The sequence below is a fragment of the Falco peregrinus genome, chromosome 14, assembly GCF_023634155.1.
Source record: "Falco peregrinus isolate bFalPer1 chromosome 14, bFalPer1.pri, whole genome shotgun sequence".
Taxonomy (NCBI): domain Eukaryota; kingdom Metazoa; phylum Chordata; class Aves; order Falconiformes; family Falconidae; genus Falco; species Falco peregrinus.
In genome coordinates this window covers 560,954-578,847 of record NC_073734.1, presented here as the reverse complement: position 1 = coordinate 578,847, position 17,894 = coordinate 560,954, and the positions used below count along the sequence as shown (strand labels likewise).

General features: G+C 45.6%; 1 pseudogene; it reads right to left on the bottom strand.

Annotated features, from left to right (window-relative positions):
• LOC129785679 (hydrocephalus-inducing protein homolog) overlaps positions 1–17,894 on the bottom strand; it is a 67,717-nt pseudogene that overhangs the window by 10,461 nt on the left and 39,362 nt on the right.

Genomic DNA, 17,894 nt, shown 5'->3' with positions numbered 1-17,894 from the left:
TCAGAGATGTTCCAAACTCCCAAACTCACCAACATCCACTGAAATCAGCACTTGAAGCTGCACAACGTTCATTAATTTCATGGTTGATGCCAATCAATGCCAGCTCTGCCTCTTGCTGAAAAAAACAAATACAGATCAAGGAGCACAGTGACCCGTGCCTCCTAGTTTTATTCACAGGACTGCCACCGGGTCTCTCGTACACATGAACAGACCCCAGCCTCCCGCAGGAGGGACCTGCACTCACCCGTGGTGTCCCAGTTCCAGCATCCCTTTCTAAAGAGCAAAAGAACAAGCGTTCAGGACCTCGTCAGGTCTGTTTCCAAGCAAAGAGTGATCACCTATGGTTTGGGCATCTTCTGACTGCACAATCAAAAAGCACTCAAAATCTGACTTTCAGGAGTTTCAATCCCATGCTAATTCTCGATTCCTGGAGCTGAATCCGTTCCTGAGAACAAGTTAGGTAGCAAATCCCTTCTGGCAATGAGGTTCCCTCTCCAAGGACCTCACGTAATCAGACTTAACCTGCCAAGCCCCAGCATCCTACTCTGGATGGAGCAAAGGGAGCAGACATGCTTTCCGTAATAGCACTTGCCAAAAGACAATAGAAAACTGCCTCCAAACCAGCCACAACTGGGTCTCACACTGGGAAACTGCCAAGGGTGAGCCTTGCAGCGAGGGGGGAAATAACTGCCGTTTCTGCTGAGCACACAGGAGCTGTGCTCAAGGAAGTCAGACCTGAAGGACTGCCCAGAGGGCTCGGCCAAGCAGCCAGCCCAGAGCCCTGTGCGCTACAGCCGGTAACAGCGCAGCTTGCAAGAGAACGGGGGAAGAGGGCAGTCTTTATGGCAACAGCCACATCTTCCAATAGTGCTTCTGAAGGGAGATCGGGGTCCTCGCAGAGCAGGAAGGAGCACAAGGTAGGAGAGGAACCACCTGCACTCCCACCGCTGTTCCTTCCTCTGCAGCCCCGTGTCCCACCAGCCAGCTCACCTCCACTCAAAAGAACTGGGAGTTTTTCCCTCCCTGGAGAACTAAATCCAGTGCACAACCCCCCCTGAAGAGGGAGGCTCGGCTTGCCCCGGTGGGTGGGCATCTCAAAAGCATTTGAAACAAACAGCTTGAGTTGTGGGGCTGGAGAATGAGAGATAAGGGCTGGACAGGGGTCCTTGGAACAAAGGCAAGACAGAAAGCAAGGAGGCAGATGCCATCTCGAGGAGAGGAGTCTGCAGTGGGAATTACTGTGGAGGCACCCCCCAGGCTCCTGTAACCCTCCTCACCTGACGGTCAAGGTCACGGGCTCAGGGGACCCATCCGCACTGAACCGGAATCCTTCTGTGAACTGCCCCAGGGCGGTGGAACTGAAGGAGATCTGGATGACTTGGAGGCCATCTGGTAAAACGATGCCCTCCTGGGGGAGAAAGGAGAAGCAGGAGCCCAGAGCGGTCGCCGGAAGGACCAACTTGGAGGGGGCATCAATGACTCCTTTGTTAAACAGGATCACCTGCAGCAGCAAGAAAGCAAAATGGAAATACATGAGGAATCTTCTTTCCTTACAGAAGGCTGATTTGTTTTCTAATTAAACTTCTACAAAAGGCAGAAGATGCTGTGTGCTGCTGCTTGGCTGAAGCCAAAGAAAACACAACAGGACAGTTTCTGCCTTTGGGTTTTTGCATGCAAAAAACCCCAGTGATAACTTCACATAAACAGAGTCACTCTGGGTTTATTCCACTGACACAGAGCAGTCCGCTTGGACTTGCAGGGCTGAGGATGTGCTCAGCATCACCAAGGCGATGCAGACCTGCCCCAAAGAGCAGCAAAGGGCGGTCGCAGCATTACAGCGAATCGTCACCTAACTGCTCCCGCTCCAGATGAGCCCAGTCCTGCCAAGGGCAAAACACATTCAGCTCCCGTCACAGCCAGCAAGTTTACTGGATGTAGAAAATACCTCGGGACAGCCCCATAACCAGCTTCAGCAGCACTCCCCGACTCTGCTAGGGTACGTCAGTGAGGCGCATTTTGTTCTTTTCTTTGATCTGAGAGTCTCTTTGTCTTTGCTCAACCAGACATGTCAAGAAAGGATGAGAGGGAGGGGCATAGCAGCTCCACCTGCTCTAAAGAATCTCTTTCATAAATATTCACAGCCATCATCTACTAATTTACCATTATTTACTGTTCCAACAAGCTACACAATCCTGCAGCATTTGCTGAGATTCAGCAAGAAATGCCCACACCTGCCTGTGAGTATCAGCACACTGGTGGTCACCAAACCTACCCAAAGCAAAGCTCTACAGTTTCCGAAGGCTGCAGGTGAAATCCGGCCATTTCTGTGGACTTATCTACCTGCTTGGCAGTTATTTTCCCTAACTTTTGTCCTCGCAAAACCTGTCAGAAAAACTGAGACAGAAGCAGAGGTACAGCCCTTATTTTTTTAATTTTGCAGCTGCTGTTGAAAACATTCCTGTATTCAAATTCTGCACTGGTAACTTGGAAACTACTCATATGTTTTACACCTTAATTACAAATTGCACTTAGGGATCCTACACTGAAGTTTACCTCCAGTCTGGCTACTTAATACAGCACTTGGAGTATCATCTACTTATTCACATTTTCTCCAGTAATGAAACCAACACATTGATATATATAGAATCAATAAAGAATCAGCATTAAAAAATGCATACATACAGTGCACAATATTTTGGCAAGAAAACACCTTAACGTGTCCTTCCCTGCAACAGTCAAGCTTTTGAAAGTGTCTGGCACGATGTACTGCCTCATTTTCTACCGCCTCCAGTTGCTGTATCTTGGGGGTTTTTTTGGTTGGTTTTTTTTTGAGAAAACTTGCCACCATCGGCGGGGGGAGGCAAATACCCAGAAAGCTCCTTTGCTTCATTTCCAGAACTGCCCTGCTCTGTTCATAGAGCCAGAGGGGCACCAGGTCTGAAGGGTGGCAGGAGGCTGGTCAGCAGGGACAGCGCTCCCGGTGCCTGCGCGGGCAGCTCTGCGCGGGGAGGCTGCCCGGCTTCCCTCCGGCGCCAGGATCCAGCAAGTTGCGCTTCACTGAAAGGTGTTTGCAACGGACTCGAGTCGGAACACAACCCCTTTGTTCCAGCTGCTTTTTAACCGCCAGGGTACCAGGGCACAGTGCATCTAGGGCTGAAACAAAAGCCTCTGGATCCTGACCTTTTTGACCCGGTGTTGCTATCATGTGTCAAGGGCTGGATTTTCTGCATGAAGCCTCCCAGCTGGTCTCAAAGGGAGGTTGCCAAAACGCAGGGATCGGGGCTTTGTGGACAACATACACACCTTTCAGACCCCATCAAAACTATCCAGATTCTGCAAAAACTCCCACATTTAACTTACATCAAATAATGCGTGCACATAACTGCCTGTGTTGCCAGAAATCCAGCAGGTGCACAAAGCTCACTGCTGCCCCAGGGGCCATCAGGATCCACCCCAACCCCAGCAAGCCCCACTGCTCACCTCGTAGCTGGGGGCTGACGCAACAAAAACCTTCCCGATGTCCAGCTGGTCAAAGCTGAAGCGCAGCTGGGGCCCTATGCCGCTCCCTTTGATGCGCAGGGGCAGCCTGGTCTCACGGCCTGGGGAGAGGTTGCCATGTCAGTACAGAATTCCTTCGGTTCGCCTGGATTTTCCAGGCAGCCTCAGAGCCAGTCCCCGACTCCGGGCTGGGTGGCACCAGCACTAGATGCTCCGCGAGAAGATACGGGACCCTTCTCTTCCCTCAGCAGATCAACTTTGCGGCTGGTTTCTAACTTCTGACGGAGCCCTTGGGCTGGTTTGTAACTTAGCAATCAGTTTGCACCCTCAGAAAGTGATGCTGCGTATAAAACATGATTTCTGAATTCCTTCCCATGCACTTAAACGAGCTTTGAAATCCATTCAGAGAAGGCACAAAGCTCACAAAACAGAGCCGGAGAGAAAAATCTGCTGTCTGTATCGCTGCAATCGGAGACGACCGCACAGGAGCTGAGAAGTATGAGCCCAAGCAAGGCAGAGCAGCCTGCTGACAGCGATACCCCAGCAGCCTGCTGACAGCGACACGCGCACCCGAGCGCTGCCTCAAGCAGGCAGAGCATCTCAGCCACCACCTGCGCCTAACGTAGGGCTCCGTACCGGGGTGCTCCAGGGCTCACTGCCTGCAGCAGCGCCTTGTTAAGACGGGGCTTTACGGTCTCCAGAGAGCAGCACTCACCTGTTCCCACCATCAAACCAAGAGCTCAGCTTTGTAAAGACGCCCCACCTGAAGCATACTGAGCAGTTACGGAAAACCAGCCTCCTCGCTACTGAAACCAGATAAGCTCTAAGTGTACTGCTAACACACATACCCCTTGCTGCAAAGGCAACTGAGACCACAAGGCTTACAGCTGAACTCCAGGATGCTGAGTTTCTTCCTTAAGTCTGCTAAGATGGCATAGTGCAGGATCTTTCAGTCTGAAGCCTTTCTTGAACCACTGGAGCAGCCTAGAGTGCCTGAATTCTAGCTCAGATTTTGGCTTAGGTCCCCCTGCTGTTATAGATTTGCTAATAAGTTAAGATTGATTGACTTTATTTGATTGATTATTTGATTTTATAAAATCAATCATGTAATAGAAATATAAGAGGATAAGAAAATATATTTTAATGAAACTTATAGTTATAGTAAAAAGCGGCTATAAAAAACCCTCTGTACAGCCCCGTACCAAGGCCGGAGGAATTGGTCAGAATCACCTAGTAGGAATGTTTAGAACTTAGATAACAGACTTAAGATTTGAGATGATTGTTTATATGTAACCTAGGAGGATGTACTAAAATGTCAAAATGAGAATTTATGTGAACTGGGAAGAGTCGAGTGAAGCAGCCCATAGCTGCCGGCCAAGAAACAGTTACCTCAAGTGGCAGGTAATTCCGGCAGGGGGAGATCGAGACCACCGACTCACATACCACCTACCCAAATCGTACCCCAGACCCATTTCCGGACCTTTCTAACCTTTACTGCGCAGAATCGGGTACGAGAGGAGAGTATGTTAATGATTTATGGGAAATCTTACGATTATGCATGGATATTTAATGAATATGTATGAATGAGTTCTATACAAGGTGTATGATTTTGAACCATGGTGTGCGTCGATCGTGAGGGGACTCACTCACGCACCCGGCCGTCCATAAAGAAATGTCTGCTTATCTACATCACATTGGTGTCGGTAAGTTCTTCATTCCGAGATTTCGGTAACAGTTTTGGCGACCCAGATGGGACCTCGCTGAAGGAGACCGGAGGAGTCGGGGACCTGATCGGTTCCAGCCGGCACCGAGGATTTCTCGGGGATACCCATCGATCCCCGATCCGTAAGGCTCTTCGCGACGTTCCCTGGATTTTGGTAAGACACTTCTTCTTGTAATTGTAGTAAGTGGGTAGGAGTCCCACTATAATAAGTGTATGGTAAGGAGTGGGTTGGAGACCCACCAGTGGGTTTGAGTCTCACTGAGTAAGTCTGCCTGTCAGACGCGGTGAAAGCTGCGCAGGCTTGGACTATAAGGATCCTTGTGGAAGAGGAAGCCTAGGCGCCTGCCCGTAAGACATAAGCGAAAGCTATTGCAGGGTTGGACAAAAGTGGAAACAAGAGAACCTACATGCTCTAGTGTTCTCTAAGGTAGTGCCTCTAACAAGAAGTTAGGAGGGGTTTTTCTTCTGATACAGAATTGTTTATTGTGTCTGTGTATCGAGAAGAAAATTAAGAAGTGTATAATATTGTGTTTTATGTCTTTGTTTAAAGTAACAATTGTGGAAAAGTGTGAGTGTGGCTGTAAGGGTGAGACGTGCAATTAAGCACGAAAGCGAGTGTGGAGCGTGGATCCGCGGATCGGGGAGACAGAGTTGAATAATTGTGTATTGTACTGTGAGTGATTATACCATGGCATCTAAGTTAACTCGGTTGTTTAAAAGTAAAAGCATGCGTAATCTTGCTGTAAATGATAAAATCCCGAAAAATTCTCCATTGGGATGTTTATTGGCACATTGGGGAGATTTATATGAGGATTTGCCAAAAAGCCAGATGATTGAGTATTGTAATAATTGGTGGCCTCTGTATACATTGGAAAATCAGGAAAAGTGGCCCATAAATGGAACACTGAATTATAATACTATTCTGCAGTTGCTCAACTTGTGAGATCGGGAAAGGTTGTTTAAAGAAAAAGATTGTTACTGAGAGTGATGATGGACCAGAATTAGATATATCCCCTCTTAGGAGAGAAAGGAATCAGGGTCGAGAATCTAGGGCACGAGAACAGGCGATTGAACCGGATAGCAGTGGAACAGGAGATGTGGAAGAGAGATTATCGGAGATTGTAATTCATACTCCTGTTTCAGGGAGAACTCGGCAACAGACACAGACTATAGCTCCCCTGCGACAGGGAGTTGGTAGTGATGGACCGGTCTATGTGAAAGTACCTTTTACAGCTATGGATTTGATGACTTGGAAGCAGGCAGCAGGAAATTATAGAGAAGATCCTGAAAAAGTGGGCAAGGTGGCAGATACTATAACTAGAACACAGAATCCGGACTGGAATGATTTACAGGTGATCCTGGATAATGTGTTAGATGATACAGAGAAGCAAATGGTATTAAAAGCTGGTAAAGCTCAGGCAGAGTTGGATGTGATGAGTGGAATTACAGGTGGAACAATAGAACAGAATTTTCCATCTGGGGATCCGCAGTGGGATCCAAATAATGTAACACATAGAGAAAGACTGAGACGGTATCAGAAATGGGTTTTATATGGGATTAGACATGCCATGCCTAAATCTCTGAATTGGTCTAAATTATATGAAGTAAGACAAGATAAAAATGAATCTCCCTCAGCATTTTTGGAACGATTAAAGGAAGCTGCCAGAAAATATACTGATTTGAGAGTGGAAACAGAGGCAGCACAAATGCAACTGGCTTTGATTTTTATGGGGCAATCGGCACCAGATATAAGGAAAAAACTCCAGAAACTGGAGGGAGAGAATTCAAGGAGTTTGAATACAATGCTGGAAGTCGCATGGAGGGTATATAACAACAGAGAAAGAGAAGAAAGAAAATCAAGGAGAACAGATTTATTGGCAGTAATGACAGGAACGGTAGACAGAGGAAGGGGCAGAGGAAGAGGACGAGGATTTAATGGGAGGGGAGGTTGTATGCACTGTGGCCATCGGAAATTTAATACCCCCTTAGGAGTAAATCAGTGTGCTTTGTGTAGAGAGGAAGGACATTGGAAAAAGGATTGCCCTAGAAACAAGAGTGTTTCTCACGACCTTGCCAAGATAATGATTTTAGACGACTGAAGGGGACCGGAGGGAACCCAGCTGAACCTCTGGTTAAAATTTAGCTGGGAGATAAAGAAGTTAAATTTTTAGTAGATACAGGAGTGACATTTTCGGTATTAAATACATGTAAAGGAAAAATAGGAACAAAACCAGCCAATATAATAGGAGCAACAGGGAAAGAAGAAAACCAGGCCATTCCTACAACACCTAGATTTGAAATTTGGAAATAAGATAATTACACATGAATTTTTGTATGTACCAGAATGTCCGATACCCTTGTTAGGAAGAGATTTGTTGTCTAAATTAAATGCACAAATTGTTTTTGATGAAGGAGAACTTTTCTTGAAAATACCCGAGTCAAAAACGGGAGAAACCTTGATGCTACAAGAAAGAGTAAAGGAACAAGAAATTCCACCGGAGGTGGATTTGGCAGTGATCCCTACTGTATGGGAAACAGATATTCCTGGTAAATCGAAGCTAGCAGAGCCTGTTAAAATAGATTTGAAGGAAGGCGCAGGAACAGTGAGAATTAAACAATATCCAATCAAACCGGAAGTGAGACAGGAATTGAAGAAATTGAGTGATAAATTTTTGGAGTATAACATTTTGGAAGAATGTGAATCTGAGTATAATACTCCTATCTTACCAGTCAGAAAACCCTCGGGTGAATATAGGCTGGTACAAGATTTGAGAGCAGTAAATCAACTAGTTAAGGATATTTATCCTGTAGTAGCAAATCCTTATACACTGTTAACAGCATTGAGGGACACTTATCAACGGTTTACAGTGCTTGATTTAAAAGATGCTTTCTTTTGTATACCTTTGGAAAAAGAAAGCAGAAAACTGTTTGCTTTTGAATGGGAAAATCCTCAAACCGGGCGAAAGATGCAGTTGACATGGACTAGATTACCCCAAGGATTTAAAAACAGTCCAACTATCTTTGGAAATCAATTAGCAAAGGAACTTGAAATGTGGAAACAGGATAAATCAAGACCTGGGCATTTACTTTTACAATATGTGGATGACATATTGATTGCTACAGAAGAAAGACTTACCTGTATACAGGTGACTATCGACCTCTTGAATTTCCTGGGACTAAATGGATACAAAGTGTCCAGGAAGAAAGCCCAGACAGCCTGCCAGACTGTGATATATCTGGGCTTTGAGATTTCAAAAGGACAATGACAATTAGGAAAAGATCGCAAAGAAGCTATTTGTGGTATACCTGAGCCGAGAAACATTCATGAACTCAGAGCATTTTTGGGAATGAGAGGGTGGTGTCGCCTTTGGATCATGAACTATGGGCTAATAGTTAAACCGCTGTACGAGGCCCAAAAGAACTCTCCCTTTGTATGGGGCCCACAACAACAAAAGGCTTTTGTAGAGTTGAAACGTGGCTTAATGTCTGCACCTGCCTTGGGACTGCCGGATCTAACCAAAGATTTCCAGCTGTTTGTACATGAAAGGCAACACCTTGCACTGGGAGTGTTAACTCAGAAGATAGGAAGCTGGAAACGACCAGTCGGATATTTCTCTAGACAACTGGACACAGTGAGTAGAGGGTGGCCAAACTGCCTTCGAGCAGTGGCAGCAACAGTGATGCTCATACAAGAAGCTCGGAAATGGACTTTGGGAAGAACAATAACAGTCTATGTCCCACACATGGTGATAACTGTCCTAGAACAGAAGGGGGGACACTGGCTGTCTCCCAGCCGAATGATGAAGTACCAGGTAGCACTGACTGAACAGGATGATGTGATTCTAAAGACAACTAACCTGGTAAATCCTGCAGTATTTTTAAGTTCCATACAGGAAGAAGGACGACTGGAACATGATTGCTTGGCTGCCATCGAGTATGTTTATTCCAGTCGTGAAGATCTGAAGGATGTACCACTGGAGCGACCAGACTGGGAACTGTACACTGATGGAAGCAGCTTCATGGAACAAGGAGTCCGATACGCCGGATATGCGGTAACAACAGAGACTACAGTTATAGAAGCAGGAGCATTGGCGAGTACCACATCAGCCCAAAAGGCAGAACTCATCGCTTTAATTCGAGCCTTAGAGGTAAGCAAAGACAAGAAAGTAAGTATCTGGACTGATTCAAAATATGCCTTTGGGGTAGCGCATGTCCATGGAGCTTTGTGGAAAGAGAGGGGGTTATTGTCCTCTCAAGGATCAAACATTAAGCATCAAACAGAAATGTTATGATTATTGCAAGCAGTTCAAAAGCCAGATCAAGTAGCAATCATGCACTGTAAGGCACACCAGATTGGGAATACAAAAATAATAGCTGGGAATAATTTAGCTGATAGAACAGCAAAAAAGGTAGCAAAGAAACAAGCATTGCAAATGGCAATAATTCCTTCTAAAACAGTAACCCTTCCTAGGGAAAACCCGAGATATTCAGAGGAAGATGACAAATTGAGTCCGTTATTAAATGCTAAGAAAAACTTAGCGGGATGGTGGGTAACCCCTAATGGACAGGTAGTAATTCCACCTCTTGTGATGAGAGAGATAATTCAAACGAGACATCAGGAATGTCACTGGGGAGCAGAAGCCTTAGTAACATCTTTACGAAAACAAGTAATATCAGTTAAGATGTTGGGAATAGCTAAAATGGTAACTGCAAAGTGTGAAGTATGTTTGAAAAATAATCCAATGATTAAGAAAAAGGTTCAAATGGGTAGACTGAAATCTGGTGTAGAACCTGGAGATGATTGGCAAGTAGATTTTTCAGAGCTACCCAGACAAAATGGGTACCGGTACATCCTGGTAGGGGTTGATACTTTTACAGGATGGCCAGAAGCCCTTCCCTGTCGCACCACACAAGCAAAAGAAGTGGTGAAGTGGTTATTACAAGAAATAATTCCGAGATTTGGAGTTCCTATTGGAATTTCTTCTGACAGAGGTCCACACTTTGTTGCTGAAGTAGTCCAAAGTGTTAGCAAAGTATTGGGTATTAATTGTGACCTACATTTATCTTGGAGACCCCAATCTAGTGGGAAAGTGGAAAGGATGAATCAAACTTTGAAACGACAAATAAGTAAAATTTGTCAAGAAACCAGTCTAAAGTGGCCTCAGGCGCTTCCATTGGCATTATTACGTATCAGGGTACAGCCAAAGAGTGGAACCTCACTCAGTCCTTATGAATTATTATATGGAAAACCATATGAGTCTCCAGAACCAAATCCAAACGTACATGTAAAAGGAAAGCAGGATGTATATAACTATTTGCTTTCTCTAGGAAAAACTTTGGCTGCAATTCGGAGTGCAGTAATTTGGAATAGACCTTTATCCCTGGAAAATTCAGTGCATGATTTCCAACCAGGAGATTATGTCTATGTGAAGACCTGGACCTCTGAACCTTTACAGGAACGTTGGAAAGCACCTTTCCAAGTACTGTTAACCACTTTTACGGCTCTCAAGATAGCAGAATCGGATGCTTGGATCCATTATACTCGAGTGAAGAAAGCACCTATTCCATGGAAGATTATCAACCGTGACCCAAAGACTTTAAATTTGACTTTGAAAAATGTCTAATTTTTCATATCAGGTTATGATCGTTCTTTGGATTCCATTTGGGTTGGTAGTGTTGGCAGGATCATGGGCTGACTTGGTGGACAGGAATGAAAGACAAATAGAGACAGAACAAGTGATTGAAATTCCCAAACAAACGGCTGAGGAAAATTTGATGGTAGGATTGATTAAAGGATTTGCCAATTTACAAAATGTTATGCAGATCACTGCTTGTTTACCAATACCGAGGGCAGTAGGTGAATCTATTCCATGGGGAATCTTAACCATGAATCTGACCAAATTAGAATATGAAAATGAGACAATGGATTGTAAACAAGAACCTAGGGAAACTTGGGAATTGCAAAAGGTTAAAGGTGGGGAAGAATCACCAGTATATTCAACCATTTGGGAATGTAAAGGATGATTTGTAGCTAAACCGGGATTATATGGAGATTTAGGGAACAAGGGATGGTGTTACTAGCCTAAAATGGCTACAACAAACACCAGTGTATGGATAACCGAGACAAAATGTGAGAAAAAGAATCGAACCCTACAGGAAAAGGAAATAGTTTGGGATTCGGTTTGGTCTATGACCTTATATTCCCATTTTCAGTATATGGCAAAAACTCCTTGGTGTTTTACCTGGGATGGAAAAGTGTTTTCAGTATTACCCTGGGTCAATGATAGATCAACTTCATTGGGAGAAAAGGAGAATAAAATAGTGCCATGGTGGAAATGTGAAAAAGTGTATGATTGTAGCAATGCAGACTTAATAATTCAAAGAATCCCTCCTTTGGCTGCCGCTTTAAAATATGGTTGTTTTTGTCGAGGTCTTAAGAATACTCTCAATCTATCTAGCGCCTATATACCCAGAAGAGGAATTATGTTTAGTTGTAGAAAATCTACTATTCAAAGTCCAGGACATTTAATTTGGGCATTGAGTGATGGAACCTGGACAACTCATCTACCATTAGATGGTAAAGTGAAACAAATAACTTTAGGCGTGCCAACATTGTGTCCGATTTGGAAGAAATCACCGTTTAGAGGATCTCTAGAAAATTTAGAACTGAAACGAACAAAGAGATCTGAGACAAATGATGATACTTGGAATGAACCATCTACAGGAGTGAAAATTGGCTGGGCAATTGAATCACTTTTAAATCCTATAGCATCATATAGAAACAGAGCATGGCTTTATAAGTTAACTGGTCAAGTGGAAAAATTAGCAAACGTTACCAAAAAGGGGTTTAAGGAACTGAATATACAATTACAGGCGACCTCTAGAATGACTTTACAAAATAGAATGGCACTAGATATGCTCCTACTTAAAGAACATGGAGTATGTGGATATCTCAAAGATAAGCTGGACCACTGTTGCATCCCCATTTCAAATGTCACACAAGATGTCGAACATGATTTGGATTTATTAGATAAAATTGAAAAAGAAACAGAATCAATTCAAGAAGATATGTCAGAAGACTGGTTAGGGAAAATTTTTAACAAATTAGGAAGGAACTTGAGCTCTTGGATACAATCCCTAATCAAAACTTTGTTTCTGTTACTGATTGTCCTTTTGATGATCATGTTGGTATATGCATGTTTGAAGAAGCAGTTTACCAACAGAATTGCAATCAATCGTATGATCATGAGAGAAGTACCAACCAGTCCACCAAGGTATAGCCCACCACCAAAATATGTTGAAACAAATGATATGTAAATAATGTGAAAGTATTGAAATAATGATTTTCAACACTTTCAAAGGGGGGAAATGTTATAGATTTGCTAATAAGTTAAGATTGATTGACTTTATTTGATTGATTATTTGATTTTATAAAATCAATCATGTAATAGAAATATAAGAGGATGGGGAAATGTTATAGATTTGCTAATAAGTTAAGATTGACTTTATTTGATTGATTATTTGATTTTATAAAATCAATCATGTAATAGAAATATAAGAGGATAAGAAAATATTTTTTAATGAAACTTATAGTTATAGTAAAAAGCGGCTATAGAAAATCCTCTGTACAGCCCCGTACCAAGGCCGGAGGAATTGGTCAGAATCACCTAGTAGGAATGTTTAGAACTTAGATAACAGACTTAAGATTTGAGATGATTGTTTATATGTAACCTAGGAGGATGTACTAACATGTCAAAATGAGAATTTATGTGAACTGGGAAGAGTCGAGTGAAGCAACCCATAGCTGCCGGCCAAGAAACAGTTACCTCAAGTGGCAGGTAATTCTGGCAGGGGGAGATCGAGACCACCGACTCACATACCACCTACCCAAATCGTACCCCAGACCCATTTCCGGACCTTTCTAACCTTTACTGCGCAGAATCGGGTACGAGAGTATGTTAATGATTTATGGGAAATCTTACGATTATGCATGGATATTTAATGAATATGTATGAATGAGTTCTATATAAGGTGTATGATTTTGAACCATGGTGTGCGTCGATCGTGAGGGGACTCACTCACGCACCCGGCCGTCCATAAAGAAATGTCTGCTTATCTACATCACATTGGTGTCGGTAAGTTCTTCATTCCGAGATTTCGGTAACACTGCCATCCCATTCTACTCTTGTACGGAAAGCGAGTAGCACAAGGAGCAGAAGGTAGCCCCAGAAGTTGTACACAACCGTCACTGTGGCTTTTGTGCAAAACTATTCCTCTATCCTTTGAGCTCCTTTTGTGTGACACCCACCATTAACTAAAGCTTAGGGACTGGAAGTTGATTTCTTTTTTTATAAAAGTCTGCTGCTTAGTCATTCCAGAATGTCCAAACCAACTTCTTATTGCAAAGAGCAGCCCACGTGTGACTAGATCACAACTCGGAAAAAACCCTCCTGGAACAGCCTTTTCAGTGATCCCTGACTTTGGGCTTGCAACCGTGGCACGGGGATGTTTGATCACATCCAAAGCCAGAAAGGAAGAGCTAGGGAGCTTGTGCTGAATTCAGTGGTTTTTCAGTGGATCCAGCCGCAGCCCAGCTGACAGCAGAGATGAGTTACACTTCACAGCTCAGGCACGCATCAGAGGGCTGTGTACTTCTATTGCACAGACACCTGAAAAGAGGCAGTACTGGGTGCTCGCTGTTCAGAAGATTTTTCCATCTTGCATCACATGTGGCCTAATTTTCATTAAAAACTTGACGTTCTAAACCATCAAAGCTCTTAGGAAATGACAAAGATTTCCAAGGGACAAGTTTTGCCCATAATCATGGGTGAGGCATGCCCCACGGCCACTATCATCAAAAAAAATCAGTGGCCATTCTTTCCCTTCTGCAGCAGGCCCTCAGCCTCTCCTGGAAGGTCTGCGGAAGCTATCCTTTCTTCTGCCCCACCATTGATGCTGGAACTTTAGGAAACCCTGGGAGTTTTACGCTCTCTCCTTCCAGGTGAACCTCAGAGAGTGCTCTCCTGAAAGGAGGAGGAGCAGAGTAAAATACAGACCATTCAGGACAGCCGAGAGAAAAAGAAAGAAAAAAGAGAGTATGTCCCGCTCCTCGCTAGCAGCTGGGGCTTCCAGGAGCACCCAGCCGCTGGCCAAGGCCTGGGTACCCTGGCCTGGGACCGTGTGATGCTCCCACCACAGCATGTCCCAGAGCACATGGACCAGGCCATGGAGGGGCCGCAGCCTCCTTGTCCTCAGTCCCAAAGCCACACCCGGTTCTGTGGAGTGAGAATTCGGATCTCAGTCGGGTTAACACCTTGGCACATCATGGAGGGATTACAGCTCGGCATTCAAAGAAACAGGGGTGTGGGTGGCCCAACAGCACAGAACTGTTTCCCAAGTCCCTAACTTCTGCTGCTTTCTGGCACTCGTTTTTTTGCCCACGGAACGTCCCCAGGTTTTGAGGTTGGTTTTGAACGTGATTCTCAACCAACCACATCAACACAGAGATCCAGCTTTACACGATGTAGGACACGGCAAGTGAAGGAGGGATCAGCACTTAGGATTTTGCTTCTCCCTGCAAAAGCGGCTTAGAAATGGGTTTTGGAAGAAATCAGATGTAACCCAGTACATTTCCATATCCAGAAAAAAACAACAAAAAAAGAATTTTAGGTGATTGAGCCCCCCCACCACGTGCTTCCTTCCAGCACTCAAGAGCCATGGCTTTATTTGCATGAATAACTAAGAAAGTTCATTTTGAGCTTAAACAAAACAAATTTCAAACCATTCTTAACCGCTGGCTTTGCAAGTTGCACAGTGCTGATGAGTTCTGTAAATCACCTGGTCCAGAAGCGTTCGGCTAAGCGATTTATGGAGGCAACTGCAAAAACACACATGGAGGCCAGCCACTTCCCCGTGGGGCTCGAGATCCAACTGCAATTTCACAGTGCTGCACTAGGGCAAAGCTTCTAAATATTCCCTGCAAGGGGCACACGCTGTCTGCAAATCGTCCTCCAAAGGGATCTGTGACTGGCATGCAAATGCACGAGGAAGGCAGTCACACTGCTCAGAGTCGTCAAGAAGCAAAATTAATGACTCCCTAGTTAAAGATCACGGGTTTCTTCTTTAAACTCTTTTTGCACCCTGGGACAGTCTCCACCCTGACGATACAGCGGCTCAGCTCTGTTTTGTGAGGGATGGGGGGTAGGTGACCTCCTTGAGGTCCTCTCCCAAGGGGCCCATGGAAGAGTTCAGATCTCCTGAGGGACCACGAGGGTTTTTCCAGAGCAGGCTCCTCTTTCTAAACACCGATCGCTTGCCCAGCTCTGTTTCCTGTAACTCCCAGGTTGCATGTAAGTAATTTTCCTATTTCTCTGCCACAACAACAACAAAAGCTCTCCAGGAACAACCCCTGGAGATCCCTGCAGCAAAGTGATGGACAGCCCCACCACCACAGCAAAAATCCCAGGGCCAGGAGCACAGCGCTGAGCCAGGATTCCCTTGGGAGCAACTTTTTAAATCAACCCTTTCCTTCCACAGCTCTAACAACTGCAGCTGGCGGCCAGGAAGGCGGTTTGTTAACACGAGCCCTGGTTAATTACTGTAGGTGGCATTTGCCAAGTAAACCCTGCGCAATTACCGTATCAATAAAAAGCTGTTTCATGGCCTTTGTATCTGTCAGCTTGGAGCAGTAAGGAATGGCTCGAAGCAGCTGGGTTAGTGATCTCAGCACCCTCCAGAACGGGAGCCTGGCTGCTGGGGACCACGGGCCTCGCACCTCCTTCCTCTTAGATGGGGAAAACCAGAGCGTTCCCTGGATGGAAATCTGACAGGGACCTCCCACTCCTGAAAAACACCTCAAGCAGCACCACACGGACGGAGAGGAAGGACAAGGTAACCTGAACCACGGAGCTTGCTGCAAGCATTCCCTGCCCCGTGCCAGCACAGCAAGGCCATCACCTCTGTAAGGGCAAAGGCGGCATAACTCGGTGGGTCAGTGATAACCGCTCCCAGAAAAAGACCTGACAGCACTTCTGGCAGCCGGGGGGAGCATAAAGCTTGTCTAGCAGGCTGCTCGCACTCTGACTTCTGGGGAGGGTGCTCACCCTGCTGAGGACAGCGAGCCCTGTAACACGCGACCCAGATGAAGCAGAGACTTGAGCCACGAGGTGACGATTCCCACGCAGGGACAGCAGCACACATGTGGCACGTTCACAGACACCCTGCGCTCAGCAGGGCTCAGCCACTACGGTCTGGCAGCGCCTGGAGAGCGGGAGGTGACCCAGGGGCAGGGAGCACGTTTCACTCAGCTCCTACCGCCTCAGGAGCCCGATGGTGCATCCACGTAATAAAGGCTCATCCTGGAGGTCTATAGGGGCTTAGTGCTCGTCCACCAAAGCTCTTCTGCTGTGTACCTCTCTGCCTTTACAAACACCTTGCAGCACAACGAATGCATGGTATGAAAGCTCGCTTCTTTGGCTGCTCTGGGATCAGCGGTCGGAGCCAGGCGCGCTAAGCCCTGGCTCTGCACAGACCAGCTGGGAGCCACAGGGACAGCAGGAAGGTGCTGGCACTGCCCTGCTGACCACCGGCTCTTCCCAGGAATTCCGTGGGAACCAACTGGGCTGGAAGAGTATTTGTGCCTCGCCTTTGCTGTGGGTAGCAGGAGGAGGAGAAAGGAGCTGTACCTGAGATGTCGCAGCAGACTGTTGATACACTCTGGCTTCTCGGGGTTTGAAGATCACGTAAATTTCAACTGAAGAATTTGGCCAGACATCTCCCTCCTAAGACAGGAGACAACAAACCATTTACCTTCAAACGTTACGTTTCTTGTTTTCACCCACAGCCCTGTAAGCCTTTATTTAGAGCATCAATGATGAGCAAGGAGCAAACAACACTTACAAAATGTGTAAGACTTTGGAAGCAGCTGTGATAAAAATTAAGTCCCTTACCTTTACTAGCACCCGGTAAAGGCTTGCCTTTTTTTTTTTTTTTTTAATTAGGGCTATAATAAAGGAACTAAACTGGCTGGCTTCGGCATATCAAGGATCTCTTCAGAAGTGCCAGCTGACCTAAAGAAAAGATACGGTTTCCCTCCAAACCTTCCCTTATATCCCTGTGTCACTACAGCCATGTGAACACGTCTTCTCAGATCAGAAGAGATTTAGCAAGTCAAATGGATTTTTCCTTTCTTAGTTACAAAGATAGAAAGAAAGAAAACCGTGCCTGCCTTCATCATTGCAGAAGAGATCTGTAAAGCAGCTCACAAACAAAGGCAAGGTCCCGTCAGGGCTGGCTACCCCGGCCAGGGCTCACTGTCCAAGCCTCCCTCTGCTTGCAGGCAACAACTGGCAGAAGAGGAATATCAGGGCTTTGCAATCTGCTCCAGCTGCCTGCAGGTCTCCACAGGGGGTATGAGACATTGCCCATGACACAAAGCCCTAGTTGTCCTGGCCTCCTCCCGTTCCTGCATCACCGCTGCTGTCGGAAGCGGAACCGGGGCTGGGTCAGTGCCCACGTGGCATTTCTCTGACACTAGAATGTGATCCTGGCTCAAAATAACCCAAACCGAACACCAAAATGGTGAACTTCCGCTGCACAAAAAAAATCCAGCTTCAGCAAGAACCTGGGAGAACCCTGCAAGCGTAAATCTTCAAACAGCGAGGGAGTGGCGATG